This window comes from Dermacentor albipictus, chromosome 4 (assembly GCF_038994185.2).
Source record: "Dermacentor albipictus isolate Rhodes 1998 colony chromosome 4, USDA_Dalb.pri_finalv2, whole genome shotgun sequence".
In the NCBI taxonomy this organism is placed as follows: domain Eukaryota; kingdom Metazoa; phylum Arthropoda; class Arachnida; order Ixodida; family Ixodidae; genus Dermacentor; species Dermacentor albipictus.
The window spans coordinates 101913653-101935272 of record NC_091824.1 but is presented as its reverse complement, the minus strand read 5'-3'; the positions used below and the strand labels follow the sequence as shown (position 1 = coordinate 101935272).

General features: G+C 43.0%; 1 long non-coding RNA gene across 2 annotated transcripts in view; it reads right to left on the bottom strand.

Moving 5' to 3' along the window:
- The window catches only part of LOC135904581 (uncharacterized), a 374630-nt gene that overhangs the window by 202051 nt on the left and 150959 nt on the right, over positions 1-21620 (bottom strand). Inside the window, exon 2 of one of the 2 annotated variants that reach the window (XR_011514298.1) lies at positions 5760-5878. The exons of the other annotated variant lie outside the window; for it this stretch is intronic. This is a non-coding gene — a long non-coding RNA (uncharacterized lncRNA). The remainder of the gene's footprint in view (positions 1-5759; positions 5879-21620) is intronic. 2 annotated transcript variants of the gene reach the window in all.

Below are 21620 nucleotides of genomic sequence, written 5' to 3'. Positions count from 1 at the left end.
AGGTGATTGCAAAAACCGCAGCATAAGAACATGACAAGGTAAAAAACATCAGTTAAACATATCAGGAGGTATGGAAGTCAAAGAAGGAAACAAAAGAAGATTAGTTCAGATTAGTACACGTAATGCGAATGTACTGAAATCGCAATCTAACTGAGGCAACAAAGCATGGCTAACGCAAGTGCCTCCTAATCTGTTGATGTGGAATGCTTCGATAATTTGCCGTGTGGTTTGGCATGTATGTCGAGAAAGAATTTTTGTGTCTTCAAAAAAAGGTTTACCACCACAATTGAAACAATATGAACCCAAATGTGATGCATTAGGGTTGTTTAGTGAATGTTTGTGTTCTTTTAGTTTAATGTTAATGCCCCTGTCGCTCTGTCCAATGTAAGCTTTGCCGCACTCGAGTGGAATCTGATAAACTATGCCGGTGTTGCAAGGCACTAAAGGCGACACATGTTTGGCGCCGCAGTCATCTTTTCTTTCTTTGCCACCCTGTTCAAGTTTTCTGTTTATCATAGGACACATGTTAGACAACTTGCGGTATGCACCCGGAGCACCAGAAGCATCGACGAGAGGCAAGGATGCACCACATTGAGTGCAAATACCATGACGTGGAGGGCGTGGTCTACATAGAGGCCGCGGAATATAGAGAACGGAAAGAGGTGGCCGTCGTAGCAGTAGATGCGGACGGAGAACCCCTAGTGAGTGAAACTGGGAAACAGACAACCCCGAAGTTGCGTGGAAATCAGCAATAGCATTAGCGGTTCACCCCACCATAGCTATAATTATCATAAGCGACTCAAAGATCGCAGTTCATATTTTCGCAAAAGGGCGCGTCTCTCTAAAGGAGCTAAAAATCCTAAATAACAACAGCGACCATCATCACGGGACGATCCAAATCCCGTGCACTCCTCTCTCCCCTGCAACGAGGCGGCTTGCAACGTAGCTCGAGGGCTTACTCACCGAGCAAGTGAGCCAGCCCTGCCGGGAACGAGAGGTGACCGCATGGCCAGCTACAAAGAAATCACCGATTACTATCGGTTGGATAGGGTCCGGTACCCAACAGCTTATCCAGAGCTAGCCGAGAAACATGCGGTAGCCTAGCACACCCTGCAAACAAACATGTATCCTAACCCGATGGCCTGCAACAGATTCTATCCAGCGCAATATAAGGATCAATGTAAATTATGTAAGGGTAGGGTGGTCTGACACATAGTCTGTGGGCATGTTCGAAGGCGCCTCCTTTCTAGGGCCGCAAAATTAAATACAGCTGGCAGTCGGAGGCCCAGCTGCTAAACTTAGACCAGCGAGAACAGGTCTGGGCCATCCAGCTAGCCGAAGCAGCCGCTGAGACCCAGGGGATCTCGGCCGTACGTTAGGCGGAGGGCGGCTGCGTCAGCCCTCGTAATTGCTGCCATCAATAAAAGTTTACCCTTTCTCTGTAGGCTAAAAGTATGTCATTTATTCTGAATCAGTGGGAAGTACGTCAAAAAAAGGTTATTCGGGACATAGCTGGTGGAGGTTATAAAACAGCAACAACAGAATGTCTTATTCAATTCAATGTAATCTCAATATCAACGATTTACTGTTACATACTGTCTATAGTGCATAAAAAGGATGGAGAATAGCTTTGTAGCTGTTGCTTTCTTTGACAGTGCAAAACCAGGGCACCTCACGATACATTTCCAGTTCTGCTGAACTTTTTATCAAGAAAGTGTAGACATTACTAATATCATGAAGTCAGACTTGCGCAATTTTGTTGTAATATTATGGTAAAACAGCGTTATAAAGAGCCTACAGAAATGTTTATGTATTTTTGGTAATTGTATTTGCTGCATAGAATTCATTTGCCCGTTTTATGTATCAGTTTGTGCATACATGTTTCTGTATCCTTCTGTATATTGTATAGACACGGGGTATGCTTAAATGTATGCGTTATTCTTATTTTGCAGTGTTTTAACGTGTATTGTGATTAACGTTGAATTTTCGTCCTTGTTTTCCTTAAATAAGGACCGAAATTTTTCTCAAGTTGAATCACTTTCACTTTCACTTGGCCCTTTCTCCCATTCTTTATGAACATAAGGTTTAAATTAGAATTAGGGGGCATAAATAATTTCTACGAGGACAGGTGGTGCAAAGTCACCCCTTTCAGCCGTCAAGAGAATCAATCGAAATATATCAAGACTTCATCTGGCAGAGGCTGGCAGTTATCCATCGCCAATGCACTCCGCGGACAAATTGTGCAACAATTGCTGAGAGCACCAAAGACGGACCAACAAAGCAAGAAAAGGAAAAGTACAAGAGGCGAATAATAACCATTCAATCCTCGTCCCCTATATTTTCTTTAATTGCAGTGAAATTAAGCTTACACATTTATACAAACGCTACGACCTACGAATAGGCACGAGAGAGAAAAAGAATAACGAAGAGAAAAGCAAAAAAAGCTGCATGCGTACGTAGAAGGTTGCACTGTGGAAGAAAACTGCAAACTATGTGCTATTCGGCCGACTTGGACACTTATTGAATTCACATCAAAGAAACTGTGCTTCACCGTTCGGGACCGTTTACTCAGATTATTCTTGCTGCTGTTGTGTTGTACTTTTTCAAGACGTTTCTTTCCTTGAATAGACTAGAGTGAACAAATTTCATGTAACCACAACATTTCTCGGTCCATCCACTCCGAACTTGGCGTAGTAGAAGTCTTCAGTTGTTTGAGCCATACTATATTTGATAGAGGCAAAAGAATATATATATATATGGTAGAGCATCCTCAGTGAGGCTATATACACACACATTATATATAGCCTAATCGACGATTGTCTACTCCGGACCACCATCTGGAGCAGAACGCTGCACTTCAATCCTCGAAGAGGCAGGACATGTGTCGTGTGAGCTACTGAACAACACATTGCAATGTGGTTAACTCGGTTGAAATCATGGGTTCAGGGCTTGAAAGTGATGTGACGTAATGGTAACGCATCTCTTTCGTGTTTACCGCTAGATTGCCATTGAACTTTTAAAAAAATTCACCCACCAATGTTCAGCGAAGGAATAGAAACAGGAACAGCGCAACACAGGACGAGCGAGTAAACAGGACAGAGCACTGACTAGCAACCAAATGCTTTATTTGCGGAAGCAGCATATAAATAGATCATGAAGGTGGCATAAAAGAATATAAAAAGAGGTATAAGAAGGATAAGTGTCAGCCACGAAGAAAATCAATTTCTTTTGTTGAGAGCATGAGGGATGCAGAGCTGACGCACGCGTCGCCACTTTTGAATATGCAAAATGCTTCAAAGATTTCCCGCACACGCTTTTCACTATATGTGCCGATTATTTCGCACTTCTTAAACATCGGGGTGCAACCACACGTCTTACAGCGCGCAGCTAGATGACTGTACGGCTTTACTTTTTGTGAAGCGGCATGTTCGCACAGGTGATCATCAATGCACTTCCCCCTTTGTCCGAAATAGCAACGTTTGCAATCAAGCGAGATTTTATAGATGACGTACGTTGTAGAGTTAATAAAGCCGCGAACATGATTTTTATAGCAGCTTTCGCGTGCGACAGTATCCTCCCTATTGACTATTTTGCACAACCCGCTTAGATTATTAGAGGCATTGCACACCACCCTCGGTCCTGCCTTGGCCGCAATTTTCATAATGTTATGGGAGACACTGTGTACATAAGGAATGGCGGCAAGCCTAGGTCTCGAAGGCGGTGACTGCAAAGTTTGTTTTCCGGCTTTCGTTGACTCTTTTACATGGTCACTAGCAACACAGCAAAAAATGCTGGTTGGGTACCCTGCTGATATTAGTCGGTTGACGCGCTGAAAAGCTCTGTTCAACAGAGTTCTCGCACGAGCGCTTCAGAGCAGCTCGCAAACATGCCTTAGCGATGCCTCATTTTAAGAGCTTGGAATGAGCAGACGAAAACGGGAGAAGCCCTTGCTTTGAGCGAGGCGAGTAGCTCCAGCACACGTGATGGGGTTTAAAAACAATCTCAATGTCTAAAAACCTTAAACAGTCATTAGTGGGTCCTTCCGTTGTTAATGTCAAATTCTTCAAAATCGCACTGAAGGCGTAAATAATTGTATTGGAGGTTAACTCCGTTTCACAAGGGTCAACTGGATAAAATACTAAAATGTCGGCTACAAAGCGAAATATTCTTACGGTCGTCAGCTGTTGGCGAGCGAGTAAGCCCCTGTCATAGCGTGCCAACAAAATGTCGCTAAGTATGGGTGCCAGACAAGAACCTATAAACACTCCCTGCCTTTGAATTAAAACCTTATTGTCATGACAAATGAATGTGGATTTTAGGTAGTAAGTGAGCATTTCCATGAAGCTGGCGACGCTCGTTCTAAAGGAAACTTAACTACACCGTACTTATCGATGCAATCACTGACTTCCTCTAAAATCAGGTTACTTCGTAACGAATAGTATAAGTATTTGACTTCAACGGAAAAAGTGCGGCAGTCTAGTGGGCACTCACTATGCAAGAAAGTAATAACTTCATGCGGCTTCCGGATGAAGAAAGGGTCGCCCACTTCCAGATTTCCCAGGGATTTTTGCTGGAAAGAACTTAGGAGTCGCTGCCAGGTTCCCCACTCCAACACAATGACACGAAAAGGGGTTTCCACCTTATGTGTTTTTGCCGAGAAGAACACAGTCAAAGTTAGGCCCTTTGAAGTCCTCACAGAGGATGTTAGCTTGGGCAGACCCGATGATTGGCACAGTTTGGCTGCATCGACCTTCACTTCTGCTGGCTTGAATTTTTGTTTTGAACCAGTGTTCTACGAATAGTTGTGAAAACTTTCTGTATATATCTACGCTTGCTAAAAGCGCCGTTGAAGGACCACTATGCCATTTGAAGAGTTAGAGGAACTGAGTAGAATTTTAATCGATGTGTGAGCATCAGCACACCATTAGCTGCTATTTGTATAGTGAATTGTGTTGAATTCTACAACAAGCTTTCTACCAGACTTCTGATTCATTCAATAGGGCGAAAATTAGTTTTGCTGAGTTAGTAGCCAACTAGCGCATGGCATGCCAAGCCTCTACGCGCGCCATCCAAGCGAACTAATCGTACAAGTAACCGGTAAAATCTTGTAATTGCAACAAAAAAGTCCGCTGGCAACAGTAGCATTCATCTGCTATTTTGCGTTAAACAACACCTCAGCCTCCTGCGATGTTACGACCATGCGCTTCAAAATACAAATTCCAGTTTTCAGGCAACGTTTTTTAAGTCACAAGTAACGCCTTCTTAGCAAGTGTTTTTGTCGGGGCTTTCCAGGCTCATTCACTGCATCGCGAGATGCCGAGCTTCCGACGCAGCCGAAGCCCGAACAACGCTTGACTGCTGCAAGTAGTGGTGCCTGAAGCGAAACTGCACTCATCTACATGAGCGTACGAAGTTATTTTAATGGAAGATAAGTGTAAGCTTAGCCATTAGAGATATATATGTCTCTGATTAAATTCGCTTCACTATTTAGAAGATGTGATAGTTTCAGGCAACCTCTCATGATTCGCTGGATCCCGTAAACAGCACATGTCATGTGTATAACACTCTGATTTCATGCCATTTTAATGCCTTTTTAAAAGTTGCTTCGACACCTTAGGCTGCAATTTCAGGGAATTTTTTTTTTCTGTCGCGCTATTTTTCCTATAACGATGTAGCAAACACCTTTTTTCAGCTCATTCTATTTGCTCATTTCCTTTACTTGACATCAGACAATGAAATGCATTACACCACCTACTCACCAACATCTACACGTCACTGAATAAACGAGTGCTTCGTTTCTTCTGTAGAGTAATTAGGGCTCAAGCGGAGGCGACGCCTTTCTCTTTCAATGCCATGTGCGTGAAACTATTGTCACAAGCTGCAACAGAAAAAATGGCAATTTCAGAGTGTAAGAGCAGCCTGGCAAAGTCTGGCTGAGGCTTTCAAAGTTCGCGAAACCATCGCTAACAACGGAAAGCACAAATGCTGACAATGGCAACATGACTGAATAGCAATGGCACGTAATGCTTGCTATTTTTGGCATACAGCCGCAGATTGGTGTCAAAACAATACACAGATACAAAATATATATACGAGACTGTTTGTATCTCTCAGAAACTGGGAGGAAATGACAAGTCATCTTGCAAGGTAGAAGTCCTCATGGACATACATTTCTTAAGACCAAAAAGGGTACTCGAAAGTTCAGTTTTAGTTTCGCAACACATTTTGCTCAAATGTCATGCCTTTTAGAACAACGGTGTCAAAAAAAAAGTTTTGAAATCGTCTCTCATTGTGCAATCTCATTTGGATTTTGTTTTCAACTGCTCAAACATTGCATTTCAAAACTGAAATCCTGAAATATTCTTCACTCTAGAAAACGTTTTACATTGTACGGAAGAAAAAAATGTGCAAATAGAAGAATGAATCGGTTTGGTTATGTCCATTTCATTTTTCTCTCATTCCACAAAAGTAAAACGTAGACAATGCTTCCTCAGAGCTTGACTAATTTCAAATAACAGTGAGTGAGAGAAGCTCTTCTGCGAATTTTACAAGGCTATAATTTATTGCTTTATATTCCCGAGCACGAATATTTTGAATATTTATAGCTTAAATGCTTTGGCAACATTTATTTTCTGCCACTATTATAACGATTGTCCCTTCGTCTTTCTAATATGCAATTACAAGTCAACGACGAAGAAACGTTTTTTTCTTGCGGCTCTTTCTTGCTTACTTTCTTTCTATGTTTTGCCGTGTTTGTTTTTGTTCCTTTATTTTTTGTCAGGGCTTCTTTCTTGCTCTTCAACGAAACGTCCGTGCTCCTGTGCGTAACGTCATTGGATATAAAAATATACGAAGTAAGAGAATAAAGAGCTCTTCTTACATAGTTATCAATTTTCTTGTCATTTTGTTGCCTGAAAAAAAAAACGTTCTATTGGAAAAGTGCACTCCTGAAAAGCCTGGTACAAAGTAAAAACAACAATATGATGGAAGCCAGTGTGCTTCAATTTGAGGCTCGGTTGTCATTGGCTTCCATCTCCTTTATCGTCGGACATCAGTTAGCGTAGAGAATGCCAATTGCGACATGCGACAGACTGTTTAGATTTAATTACGGCGTGCACAATTGCTTACAGAAAAAAAAATATAATACGATCACATTTCCTATAGTGAAGCAAACACAACTCTACAAAGCGTATTTCAGGAGAGCCTGATTAAGTTAGACGGCGTAGGAGAACCTAAAGAGAAGTGTTGGGCCTTTAGGCATTTTCAAGTGGTGTCATTACCACTTTTCGCCTAAGGGACCCCCTGGAAATAAAGATTTGTTTGTTTGTTTGTTTGTTTGATTGATTGATTGATTGATTGATTGATTGATTGATTGATTGATTGATTGATTGATTGATTGATTGATTGAAACAAGTATAATGAAATTTTTTCAGATCCCGTGCGCCCCTAATGGCGGCCCGCTTTGGAACTCGCGTGAGAGTGCGCCGGCTACGCTATTGTCTGCCACCACAAGATATGCCTATGGAGGTTGCGTAGTGAGCGGTGTCCGTTGAGGTTGCGGGAACTCAGCGCCAGTAGCGAATGGTAGTGGTCCCATCCGAGCAACGATCACCATAACCTGCTATCTTTTCCCCCGTGTTACCTGCGCGCCTGTGACGCTTGGCGCCGATGTCTGCGCGGTGGCATGGCCGTAAGTGGGCGGCCGCACCTTCCGGCGCCCTGCTGCGGGCACTCGTCGGAACGAGGCTGGGGAGCAAGACCGGACCAAATGTGCGTCCGGGCGTGGTTTAGGGCCTTCGGGCTCCTGCAAGACCTTGACAATATGGAGGGTGCAATAACGCATTTTCGGGAGGTGTGCATCCTGGTGGCCTACTTCACCATCCGCGTTCAGCGCAGTAGTATGCAAGGTTTTGTCCACCGGCGGGAGCGCCGCACCATGCCTGAAAGCCAGCGCTGGTTAGCGCCATCATCGCCTTTGCAGTGGAAGGGGCAGTATGGGACTACCACCGTGATCTAGATGAGAGTCATTGCTGGAGGAAGAGGACGAGCAATGTGCGAGCGGTGGCTCGGGCAAGACGTAGTTGGGCGCTCTTGGCCGCAGCTGGCCAGGACTGGGGCATGTTGGCGTGGACTGCGGGACCACGCCGTTACAAAAGAGAGCAATGCGAGCAGGACATAATCATATAGAGGCCATTTCGTAGTAGAGGTGTTAGTTGTAAAGACGTTGGACATATGTTCTTTTACTGAGCGAAACGTGTGATTATGTTCTGTTATATCCTTTATTTTTGCACAATTTTTGTCCCAGCCTTTGGACCAAATGTTATGGTTTGTATTCGTTGTGTACTTGAGTTGCTGCTTCTTTGACTGGGTCTCGGAATCGTTTTTTGTTTTGTCACATTTCTCCTAAGCAACCAACAGCATATCAGAGGCGGGAAAGTACCAATCCAATCAGTTCTCACAGCTTTTTTCCTCCCGTACTACGCCAGTGACGAAAATATGACGAGATATTTGAGGAAAGCAAGCAACCTCTCTTTAAGCACGGCCTGCAAAATCTATTAGTTTAAGAAAAATCCATATCGTACTATCATGTGAGGGCCGAGTAAAAGTCAAATCACCGGCACATCTGCATTCCATCTGATACGTTCACCATATAGAGGCGAAGCGGAGGCGCCACTACGCTTTCTGTAATTACGCTCCTCTTTACTCAGCTTTAATTTTTCACGGCTCCTGCATAAGGCCACAGCGCAGTAGCCTTCATGTCGATCTTCCGTAAATACTGCCTTTATTGGGGAAAGTGAAGGGAAATTAACACCACAGGACGAACATGCAGTTAGGGGATCGTGACCGACAAGGTGATACGAAGCGCGACGCTAAGTACATCCTTGTTAACTGAATCTTTCAACTTTGTACAGAGAGCCTGATGGTGTTCCGTAAGTATCTGGCATTCTGGCGTAAGTATCTGGCGTAAGTTGGCATTCACATGCCAAGGGAAACTCAAAGCTAAAATTCTCGTTTATTTTGTTGCTAGTAGGAGTGCCAAACAACACGAATATTTACGTGCTGCCAAGCGGCGATAGTAAGTACTTCTTTGGAGGGCAGCTGATTTGTCATCACGCCAACCCCAACCCTAAATAAAAGCAAAAAAAAGAAAATATAAAACAATGAATAAACGAGCATTTGACTGAACGCTTTTTATAACGATTCTGTGTTCTACCGTATTACTGCTTTTTTTGTTCTACCAGTCGCACCGCATTGCAGTGAGGACGCACAAAATGCCGGCCTTTTCGTGATAAGAATGGCGTTCTATATTTATGCAGTAAAAGTGTTCACAAAATTGATGTTATCATACTTAATCTGTGGCGGATGGGCTATAAAGGAAACTCAGAGGAAGATAAGAAATAAATTTGATAAAGCATTTTTCGTACATCAGTGCATTTCATTTGCTATATTTAACTGTCAAGTTAATTTAATTTTTTTATGAAAGAGGAAGCAGGGACTAAAGACGAACAGGCCTGACGAGGTCACTTCGCCCATGAGTAATTAATGCCTCGAAACCTGAGCAAAGCAGGTAATTTCTGCAGAAAAGTTATGTTTCACCATTCTGTGATTACAAAATGCCTCTGAAATCATTATTGAGGAGGTAAATGATCGAGTTTCAGTCATTAGTAACGTTATCGGCGGTTCTCAAAGAAATTGTACTCCACGATAGCGTAGGGGTTATCACGTTAACATTGTTTTAACAGCTGCAACAGATATTCAATTTTTTTTCAACATAAAATTCTAGCTATGTACCGCTGCTGCTCTCCAGGTCACGTATTCAAGCCGGACCACGGCGGCCATATTTTGATGAGAGTGAAATGCAAGAACGCTCGTTTACTTTGATTTACGCGCATTCTAAAAAAAACTTCACGTGGTCCAAATTACTCGGGAGCCCTATAGTGCGCCGTGTCTCATAATCATATGGTTGTTATGGCCCGCAATACCTAAGAATTTTTCTTTATTATCCAGCAAAGTTGGCTTTATATCGCTGCTGTGAAGACTTGGCAGTAAAAATTTATTTTGTCTCGACTGATCATGTTTAGCATTCGGAGATAGTCATCAACGAGATACGCGGTATAATACACAAAATTGATTTAAAATTAGGACTTTGGTCCATTTATGTTGGCATGACAGTTTGAAAAACTGCAGTGAAAATTGGTTAAGTGACTCAAACTCACTTTTGTTATGGTCTTTCGGTTAACATTAACAGTAAGCCATGGTTTCAGGCTCACTAAATGGTAATAATGAGAAATGTTTGCGTGTTTTTTTTGCTTCTGTAGCATTCTAAATTATTTTCCCTCGATATAGGCAAAAATGGGCGGTTTCGTAGGCTCGAATTTGAAATCATAAATAGAGCTAAGACCTTCGACGTTATTAACCCTCCTATTCTTAGAACAGCCAGACGAGACAGTTATCCTGTCTTCACATTTAAAGCGAAATTAGTGCCTTATCTTTGAGTTTGGGGTGAACAGGACTACTCGCAGAACATTGTGTTTTATTTGTATCGCATACCTGCGTGAACGGCAGGTGCTGACGTCTTCAGTTGCAACTACTCGTGACATTGTTGTGGGTCCTTGGCCTAACGTAAACAGCGCAGCCATGGTTATATGCAGCTCTTACTTTTTTACAAGTCAGTGGACTTCACACGGCTTCGAATACGCCGCAACTTGGTGGACAGTTATATATGCACTTTCTTCTTGGTGGGCGTGCGTATACGTACGTTATTTTCTGCTGGCAAGATATAGTTCCTGATGTCTTGTTTTGTATGCGTAAATTTGCCTCTCAATCATTGCAAGATTTCTGGCGCAGAATTTTTAACACGGCAGCGCTAAGGACCCCAAGTGTCGCAGAAAATTCGCTGTCGCCGTCGGCGGCATTGTCCGTAGGAGAAAAATTATCCCGAACCCAGCATCACGAAGCACGCCAACTCTCCGCGTGGCGCACCGGCGTTACTGAAATATTTGAATTTCTCAAAGTACACTACGTCAAAAAACTCGTAAAGTATGACTTACGCACATGCTACAGACATGAAATCGTCGTATTGTAATTTGAATGTACAAGAAAACACAATTCTTTGTGCACGGAAATTCAAACACAAGCCCCGCTTCCAGCTGCCGTTAGAGGTGCCTCTTCGCGGCCACGGAAGCTAGGTGTGGATATAGGGAGACCGAGTGAGTGGGTTGCTGTATTTAACTTATTGAAGTGTGTTAGGGATATGTACGGATGCTTAAATGAGTATTTGCGAATATCTTAATTATGAATGAGGTAATTATGCGAAATTATTGACAAACGGGGCCCCATAATGCTACCTACCTTTCTGGACACAACATTAAATATTCATAATGGGCCACTAAAGGACAACGCAGTGTAGGAAACCTTATGACAAACAACATTACCTAAAATATACAAGCCACTATCCTAGACGTTGCAAACAAGGTATCTTGTCTGCAATGTCAAACAAGCCACACTACTACGTGGCATTTCCGTTGAAAACCAAGACTACATAGATATACTCGATGACCTTAAAAAATCCTGTCGAACAGGAATCACCTGAACACTGACGTTCAAAAATATTACACCGACGCAATTAAGCTTGAATGAACCGAGGTATTCAAAGCCTGCCTCAAATAACAAGAACTACAACGCTTCTTCTTAATATACTAAATTCCCAAACGCACTCCCAGGCGTGAACATCCTCAGTAAGCATTTCCCTATTTTCACCAGTAACTATAAAATGGAAAAGATGTTTCCCGACCCAACCAGAGTAGCCTACAGGTGCAACAATAATTTCAAGGACATTCTTCTACATGACAAACTAAGGAGAAAGACTGAGCCAGCATTCGGTCCCTGTGGCCGCTGCAGGTTCTTTAGATCCAAACATAAACAATGTACTACCACAGTAAAAAGTACAGCGTCACATTACCTTCACAAGGTGCCGTCGAGTTTCACCTGCACGTCAAGCAACGTAGTCTACTGTCTACAGTGCGCCACTTGTAAGAAACGATACCTAATTGAGACGTGACAACGAACACATACCACACTCAACGGTCATCGCGCAGACACAAAGGAAAGTTTACCTAAACGAATAGCGAGCCACTTCAATGAACATGTCCATACATTCGATAAATGAAGGCTCTATACACTATATATACACATTTCCGTTCACTTCAGGAGAGGAAATATATGAAATAATTCTACATACACACGTTTAAATGCCTACAGACATCGGGAATAAATTTGGCATGCAGTAACTTAGAACCGCTAAAAGCTGCAACCTAAACCATCAATACTCATACCATTACTGAATACGCAAAACAGGTTATGCCACCAGCTAGCCTGAATTCTTAACCTCACCTAGTCTTCCGTTTCCAGCTCTTCTCTGCCTCTCCACTACCACTCAATTTAATATTCTCTTCCCCGCTTTTACGCATATGTTACCTATACGAGCTTTTTCCTTATGTGCACCTGCCCCTCCCCCTTTTTCCTATTTCTTCATGATTTTCTTTCTTTTATTTCCTTTTATATTTTGCTAAATCCCCCACCTACTGATTCCAATGTCTCAGACGCCCAAATACATTTTTCGGCACCTCCCCCGTCATCCCCCCCCCCCCCCCACACTGGGTCGCGCCATTTCAGTGTACCACCGTGATGACACCCACGTAGATCTACTGACGCTAACTTCTTTTGAAATATCAAGCCGCTGCCTTCCAACTACCTCATGCACTGCCCCCAGACTGCCTGTCTCCATCTTAACACCTTCAAAATTACCCGACACATTGCTGTTGCGTTATTCAAGTTCAATTCGCTTTTAGCTAATTTCTTTTTTGTTACTCAAACACCTACGGACTGACCGGCTCTTATAAATTCGCAAACGAGTGCCGCCTACGACACTTACGGCTTCTGTTCAGTCCTCTGAAGGCTTCATAACCACTCGTTCGCGCAACACCCTCCTATATCCTTCATTCTTTATCTTCTTTTTTTTTCACCCACCTTCCCACTGCTCCGTTTTTGCCCCCTAGTTTTAGAAACCACGCCTAGAGACATCCAGCAACCGCGCTCATTTTGTTTTTAGTTCCTTCTATTACAGCCAGCCGCCACCGAAGACGACCGCATGTGATGTCCTTCTACCAACCTGTTGAATAGAAGCTGCCGAGGAGTACTTTGCCGAGGAGTAATTTGAATAGACGAGGACGAATCTCCGGTGCTATTTGAGGAACAGTGCAACAGAGGCACTCTTGAAAACACGCATGACAAGTGCAGTGGCAATAAAGTTTTTTTTATAAAGCCTTCATATGGTCACGACGTCGTCAAAACACTTCTTGTGTTCAAACTGACTGTAAACGAAGCATTCAACCAGTCGCGGCATCGAAATCCTGCGCCGTCCTGTATCCTCACGCGGCACGCTGTGCCGGAATGCATTCTGTTGCGTCACAGAAAAATAAAACTGTTAGGAGTAAAAGTAGTACAGTTGACAGCTTCACCGCATAACCCACACTTGTAAGGAGAGTAACAAATAAGTGCTGAAAAACGCGCAGAACGGGCGTTTACCTACGAAAAAGCCTTAAATTAGCAGTTGTTCTAGAAGCGGCTATTGGCCTACTTGTGCGTCCTTACTCAGCGTGATTTTATGAGAAAAGAGCGGCAGCCTCTCATAACGCTCCGAAGCGCTCAAGAACATGAATTTCAGAGTCAGTAAGATCAGATTATTGGGATTTACGTGCCCAAAACAACGATATGATTATGGGACAAGCCGTAATGGGTTACTGCAGTTTTAATTTTGAACACCTGGGGTTATTTAACGTCCGCTTAAATCTAAGTGCACGAACGTTTTTTGCGTGTTGCCGCTATCGAAGCGGAGCAGCCGTAGTTGCAATTGAATCCGCGACCTCGAGTTCCGTAGCGCAACGCCATAGCCACTAAGCTACCATTGCAGGTTATCTCACATTTAACTGAGTCGAAGCGGACGCACATACCATCATACATCAAGGGAACATGTTGAATATTTTACCATGCATATGGCGACATATTTCCACACTCTGAAAACAAAGAGAGTTCAGGGCACTTTCTTCGAGAGAGTATCTGCTTGTCCTATATTTCACTATTTTTTCGAGAGTAGATCGACCCACTTTGAGAAAAAGTAAAGTAACTCCCCTTGAAAGAGCTTTATCACTCAATTACCAGGGAGTGTTAGTACATTTCCGCAAAGTGTTTATACTCTACACCCCCCCCTCCCCCCCCCCCTAGGCTAATAGTGCTTACTATTTGACCGAGTGCTTCCACTTCTCGAAACCGAGTACTTCTACTCCTCCAGACCGATTGTTTCTACTTCCCCAGAGTGCTTGTACACCTAACAGAGAGATTGTACTGCTTCCGAACAGAGTGCTAGTACTCTTCCCAATAGTGTGAAATCACTCACGATGTAGAGTTACGGTCACGTTAGCAGGGATTCGCAATACTTTTGATTCCTATAATTCCTATTGATTCTTTTTTTCCTTCATAAGCAGCTCCTGCGCTTATGCTTAGTGATTTGGATGTAATCTGCTGTCGCTGAGTTACTCCAATGAAACACTTTTTTTCCCTTAAAACGGCAAAACCTTTATTGATCAGTCACAAGTCAAACTGAATAATTTGAGAAACATACTGACACAAACATAAGATCAGATTACAATGACACCCATGAACAATAAAACACGTCTTATAATAAAACATAAGTATATTGTTTAAAGTTTCATCAGTATTACAGTGTAGAAATATCTTTTATTTTGAAATGGTTCCATCTTTTCAAAAATAAAGTATACAATGGAAAGTTAAAGATGGAACAAACGCGCGCAATCTCACAAAGTATTGGCACTACGATCACAGAGAAATGTGCGCGATATTACTGGCCAGCAAACGCATTTCGAGCACAAAACACATGCACCTAATGGCAGAGGTAACCAGATGAGCAGCTAAGCATGAGGCTGGTAGCGATGATAAATTGTGCAAGAAACTTGCTTTTGTGGCATATTCAAAGACAGCGCCTCATTTGAGAACGTCCTGTACAATGTATAGACGTTACTGACTGAGAGCACAGTGGATTTAGAAATGTGCCTTATATTCTCATGTGAGGCGGCAGGTCTGGTTTTGTCCGGTATAATGTGTGTCAGCTCTTCCCTATCATTTCTGCCGTCTAGGTTTTTATGAGAGTCGAAACTGAACCATGTTTATATCTTTACCACCTATCTGATAAGTCTCATCAGCCTTTGCTCTTTGCTATTTGCATATTTACGAGTTGCTCAAGATAAAAGCAGGTAAATATACCATTTGCGTCCTTGTATCGTCTTTTGCGTCTACGGAAGGCAAATATACAGATTTCACTATAGTTAGAAAATTGAGGAATTTCCATAGCTTGTTGCATTTTAGAACGAAATATGTAAATACGTTTATGAAATATTTATGCGTTGAGCGACTATGTATTTTAGAAAATTGGTGAAACGCTGAAAAAAAGATGGGATAAATCGTTTTTCACTTTTCATACCAGTAGTCATATTTAAGAGACCAAAACGTTTCTAGCAACAGCTGAAAGCAAATCGCACTTCCTTTTGTGTGTTTCCAAGTCCAAGAAGAGACTATCACGCGAAAAGTAATGGGTGGACAAGCTCACAGTTTTTAGCAAAAATAGAATATTACAATTTGGTAACACAGCTGTCTTGAGTGACGGGGTGGAGAAATTGACTGCACAAAAAGAAACAAGAAAACAAAAAAGAACGCAGTTTCAAATGCCGCATCACATAAACAGTCAACTTTGACGAAGTGCGGTATATTGTGCCGCCTCAACGGATTTGCTTAGCAACATCAATGTGCCTGTGTATACGCTGGAGGTTTCTTTCATTGCAGGGCTTAAGCATACTAATAATTTTTTTATGTGTGCGTGAAATAATAGGTTCAATTCAGTCTATTTTCGATGAGACGGATATTTCTTGTATTTTCTACCCACAAGGCCCAAGCGGAACACACTGTGCCTTGTTCTTTAAAAGACGCAGTTACTAGGCAGCAGCCGCAAGGAGTTATTTGAGAACATAAATACATGGATTGTTATTAAGAGTACATGGTTAAAAACGTTTGAGGAATGAAGAAAAAAAAGTGCGTCAATTTTTGTAACAGATCTTTTATGCTCTCTTTTGCTTTCTGTTAGCTTGCTGTTACGTATATTCATAAAAATAATCTGTTCATTGTGTTCTTGCAACATTACAGAAAATATATAGGTCGTTCCTTTGGGTACAGTTTATTTCTTCAGGCCTATTCACTGCTGAGTTCAGCTTTCATGTAGCACAAAGTAGCCGAATGCTGGGATGCAGTTGTAACATCATACATATTCATACAAGCTCGCTACCTAGAGCATATGCGACCTGACTAAAGACTAGACATCTGGAACCAAGTTACCCGGCCCTACGCGACGCATCCAAGTGCCCACTCTACGAGTTTATATGTATAGCTATGCTCTGAGCTGCATCACTCGTCATGACCGCAGCTGCACGTACTTTATTATAAGAACCAGACCATTCTGCTAGTGCGTACGCTAGTGCGCCTATGCTATGCTATATGCTAGTGCGCCTATGTTTGCGTAACTGGTCATGCTGCACACACATGTTCATTCAGGATAGTAACGAATCTCATGTCGCTCACTATATATATAAATATATATATATATATATATATATATATATATATATATTTAAGCTCGTTCTCCTTCTTGCAAACGTTGCACTGGCTTCCACGCCCCGTCCCCGTTCCTATTGCGCGGGATTCATTGGCGTGGCTACCGTCCTTTTCTTAGAGGGTACCATGGTTTCAAAGCTCGTGCCCCTATATATATATATATATATATATATATATATATATATATATATATATATATATATATATATATATATATATATATATATATATATATATGTATATATATATACACATGTCCGGCGCCAAGTTACGTGTGTTTACTATAGTTAGACTCTATAGTATGTAACATTGAAACACCACGGTCGAGACGACGCTTTCTTTATTCCAAGAAGAAAAAATGCGCCGACGCAAAAACGAACACGAGCCGATGATTGATGATCACTTTGTACAGATGAAGTCCGCATAAATGCTTACACTAATTTCCCCCGTGGACGGACGCAGCCAAGCTGGCCGCACATTAGACGCTGGAATGGAGATGAAAGGGCTTCAGGCGGGAAACGTGCATGATCTCTGTTCCGCGGCAGCGTTGCTCAGTTGGGGCATCAACAGGTGTAACGCGATAGTTCAGCGGTGAGGTCTGCTCTGTGACATTGCAGGAGCCAATATATCGAGACTCAAGCATCTCACATAAACCGGGTGTTCGTGCAGGTGTTCGTAGGAGTACATCGTAACCAGGGCGGTAGAAAACGACGTGGTGAGAGGCACCGTACCGATGTTTGCGATCGTCTTGGCTTGCTTCAGCGTTCCCATGGGTGCGACGACGACATTGGGCAAGACGAGACACAAACTGGTCGCAAATGAATGTTGAAGCACTAATGGGGCCAGAAATGAAAGAAACGTCGAGTGATGAGGTTGAGTGGCAGCCGTATACTGAAAAAAAAAAATGGAGTATCCGGTGGTCCTTTAAACAGACGTGTTGTATGCAACTGCTACAAATGGCAAAATCGAATCAAAGTTAGGATAGTCAGGTTGAATATACATGGATAGCATGTCGCACAGCGTCCGGTGAAATTGTTCTGTTAGGCCATTGGTTTGAGGGTGGTAGCTAGAAGTTGTCTTGTGCCCGGTGTTGGACGCTTGCAGAACTTGATTAAGACTGCTTGAAAGAAATGCCTTGCCTCAGCCGCTCAAAAGAGCGTGAGGCGCACCGTGGCGTAAGTAGTTAGCCTTCAAGCAGGAGGCCGCTACTTCTGAAGCAGCTCTAGAACGCACTGAGGCTGTTTCAGCGTACCGGGTCAAGTGGTCAACAGCAGTGACAATCCATTTGTTGCCGGCTGGAGAGGGTGAGAGTGGCACGAAAAGCTCAATGCCGACGACAGAGAAGGGTTCTACTGGACAAGGAAGTGGTTGTAGCGTCCCGACCGGAGCAGTAGTAGGTCGCTTATGGTGTTGGCAAAGCGTGTACAAGGCAACATATCTAGCTATGCTCGTGGAAAGACCTGGCCAAAAGAATCGGCTGCATATGCGCTCATGTGTTTTGTGGCAACCGAAGTGGCCTGACGCAGGGTCATCATGTGAGGCCTGCAGAACTGCAGCGTGAAGAGAGCGTGGTAGAGCGGGAACCCATCGATGGCCTTCCGGGTGAAAAATGTAACGGTAGATCACGTTGTCTTCTAACTTGAACAGTTTGAGTTGTTCCAGTAGCCTGGCATTGGTTGGAGATGAAACACCACTAAGGTGATTGACGATATCATGGCAATAAGAATCGGTGCGATGGTGAGTAGAAAGCACTGAAGGGCGGTTTTAGGGAGTCAAGGAGGAAATCGGTGTAATAGACGACGCGCCCTCTATGCGGCCAATTTGATAAGTGATGTGATGTGCTCCGATCATGGTGGTAATGGGCGCCGTGATTGGGCATCATGAAAGAGCATCGGCAGCTTGGTACTTCCTTCCGGACTTGTATAAAACATCGAAATCGTATGCTTGTAATCGGAGTATCCAGCGGCCAAGGCGTGCAAACAAGTTTTTGATTGTCGACAACCAACATAGGGCATGATGGTCGGTCACAACCATGAAGTGTCGATCATGGAGGTATGGACGAAATTTCTAAATGGATCAGACAACAGCCGAACACTCTTGTACGGTTATCGACTACTTCTTTTCCGCGGTAGTCAGAACGCCGCTTGCATATGCAACAGCCTTTTAGCAATATTTGTGGTCGCGCCCCAGCAGTACGGCACCAATTCCTTGACCACTAGCGTCAGTATGCAGTAATGTGGCCGCCTTGTCATCAAAATGACAAAGAACAGGAGGGAATGTTAGTGCGCGCTTGAGTTCTTGGGACGTGGCTTCACACTGATCGTTCTAATCTAAGGAACTGGAACTAAGGAGCTTGTGCAGTGGCGAGGCAATGCAGGTGAAGTTTCATATGAAACGTCGATAGTATGAGGCGTGTCCAAGCAAGCTGCGGAATTCTTTTGCACGAAGTGGGCGGCGAAAGTTGAGCACTGCGGAAATTTTCTCCGGATCGGGCCGGGTGCCGTCTTTCCTAACGAGATGACCCAGAACTTTAATCGTTGTGTTAGCGAAGCGGGACTTCCTCGTGTTTTGTTTGAAGTCCGGCATTAGAGAGGCACGTGAGCACTTCATCTAAGCGTTGGGTGAACACACACACACACTATATATATATATATATATATATATATATATATATATATATATATATATATGTATATATATATATATATATATATATATATATATATATATATATATACATATATATATATTTATATATATATATACATATATGATTTATGCAAAAAAATTATGATTCAAAGAGTATTAAACACCGTACTATAACTTAAGTGATAACACTAAGTATTTTATATTTGCATTTAGAAAATTGTGTCGTTAGCAGTGCCTTCGTTTGAAGGCACTGCGTCTTAGGCGGTTTTCTATAACACGGCAGCCTAAAAAGTTAGACCACCTGGGGTACTATAACGTAAAACTATTCCAAACTTTTCTATTCCAATTCTGCTATCAGCCCTCCACGATTGGTCAAAAACTTTTATCGACCACCCCCACTTCACCTGTCTATCACGCGACGTCATGAAAACCGCGATACCTCCCCATCTGATATGATGTGTACACACTGATTATGCATGATTTGACAGAAAAAAGAAAAACAGTTATTTCTGATTCGACCCCTTCTCGCTATTAGCCCTCGGCTATTGGTAAAAAGTTTTCGGGCTGCGCCCACTTCACCTGCCTGTCACACGACGTCACAAAACCGCAAGACCTCACCGCGTCAAAGTGACGTGTACGTGATAAAGATGCATTAATATGCCGAACAAAACTGAATTTTCTTCGGAATAGCCGCAGGCTGCCCCGTTCCGGAAGGAATAAAAGATAGCTGCCGCCGATCGCTCAGACGCTGGCTACTCGCACCTGCCAGAGAGCATGGGTGTATTCGCGTATAACAAAACTTCTTGCGTGGCCGTGTAACGTTTTCGAGCACTTTCGGCCCGTTTACCTCCTCATTCTGCCAACTGTTCTTTGCTGAGGGTCCGTTTTAGCGTCATTCTCGAGCTTCCGTTGCATGCCGCCGCGATTTTCGACCAGCCACCGCAAGCTAAGTAAGGGAAAGCCGACCAATCGTAGACGCCAGCACCACCCTCTTCATCCGGTTATCGACTTTGAGTGCAGTGGCTCGGCACCATCGAATCCCTTTCCACTTGAGCGTTCTTCTCGCCTCTTCTCAGCCAGTTAGATACGACAAGCAGCTCACTTTAGGCAATGTTATTCGTCTTTCAAGTAAACAAAAGTGACCTCCTATGAACGAGCAGAGGGTTTGATCGGTCTGTTCAGACAACCCTACGGGTGACCGCCCGGTGCTTGCGTTGGTGGTTACGCAAATTTGACGTCAGGAGATTGGAATAGAAACATATTGGAATAGTTTTACGTTATAGGGCCCCTGCTGAATTGTGTATTCAAGTTAATTTCATCTGCCGTGGACTAGTCTCCGCTAAACTAAGCTGCGCATTGCTGAGGCTACATTCATCGGCGTAGTGACTTGTTTCGTGGCCCTGGTACAACTCCAAATTTCGCGTGTATCGCAGAGGGGAGAAGTTGAGTGATAACCAAGTGAATTAAGACATCCTGAACATTTTTAGCTTAAAATCCTGTTCCAATCTACCGGACGCATTTACGTGGAATACCGGGGCTATGAATCTATGTTCGCTTTCATGTTACGGCTTCTCAGCCAGCTATAAAAACCACAAAATGTCTCCTTAAATAGTGTGCACTGATCATATTTTACCTACTCATGTCGTGTGAACTCGGCAATAAAGAATATCGCGAAGAACAACAGTTGTTGTTTTCTTTAGTAATTGTGTTTGAGCAATTTATCGTTCTGATAGTATGCGCCGGCATTATCAACATTCAGCAGTCAGGAAGAACAATGGGCTCTGCGCGTAATGTAATTCACTTGGGATGTAATAGAGTATCGCTAGTACTGGCAAAAAATATATTACCGACTTCTCCACAATGTGAAATGTTGTATGAATGAACAGTTGATGTGTGGTGCCCTTATACCCGTGGTGCGTAGTACTCTTATATATAAATATGAAGGAGCATTTCACGACGGAAGGATATAGAGGGATTTCCACCGTTAAAGAAATGGCCGAAGGGCTGGCATATTTAGAGCGTTTCGAATAGTCTCAAGTATTAATCGAAGAAACGTGCTTCTAGCATATATGGAGACCCTTGATATCAACACATTACAAAAGGAAACGAGAAAATGTCTTGGATCGTGATTTGCATTTGCAAGAACGTCATATGGTAGCCCTTTACTAATGCAATCGTTGAAGTACAGTACGGGAGAAAAAAAAGTGAAAGAAAAGCTGGTATGGTTAGGCAAT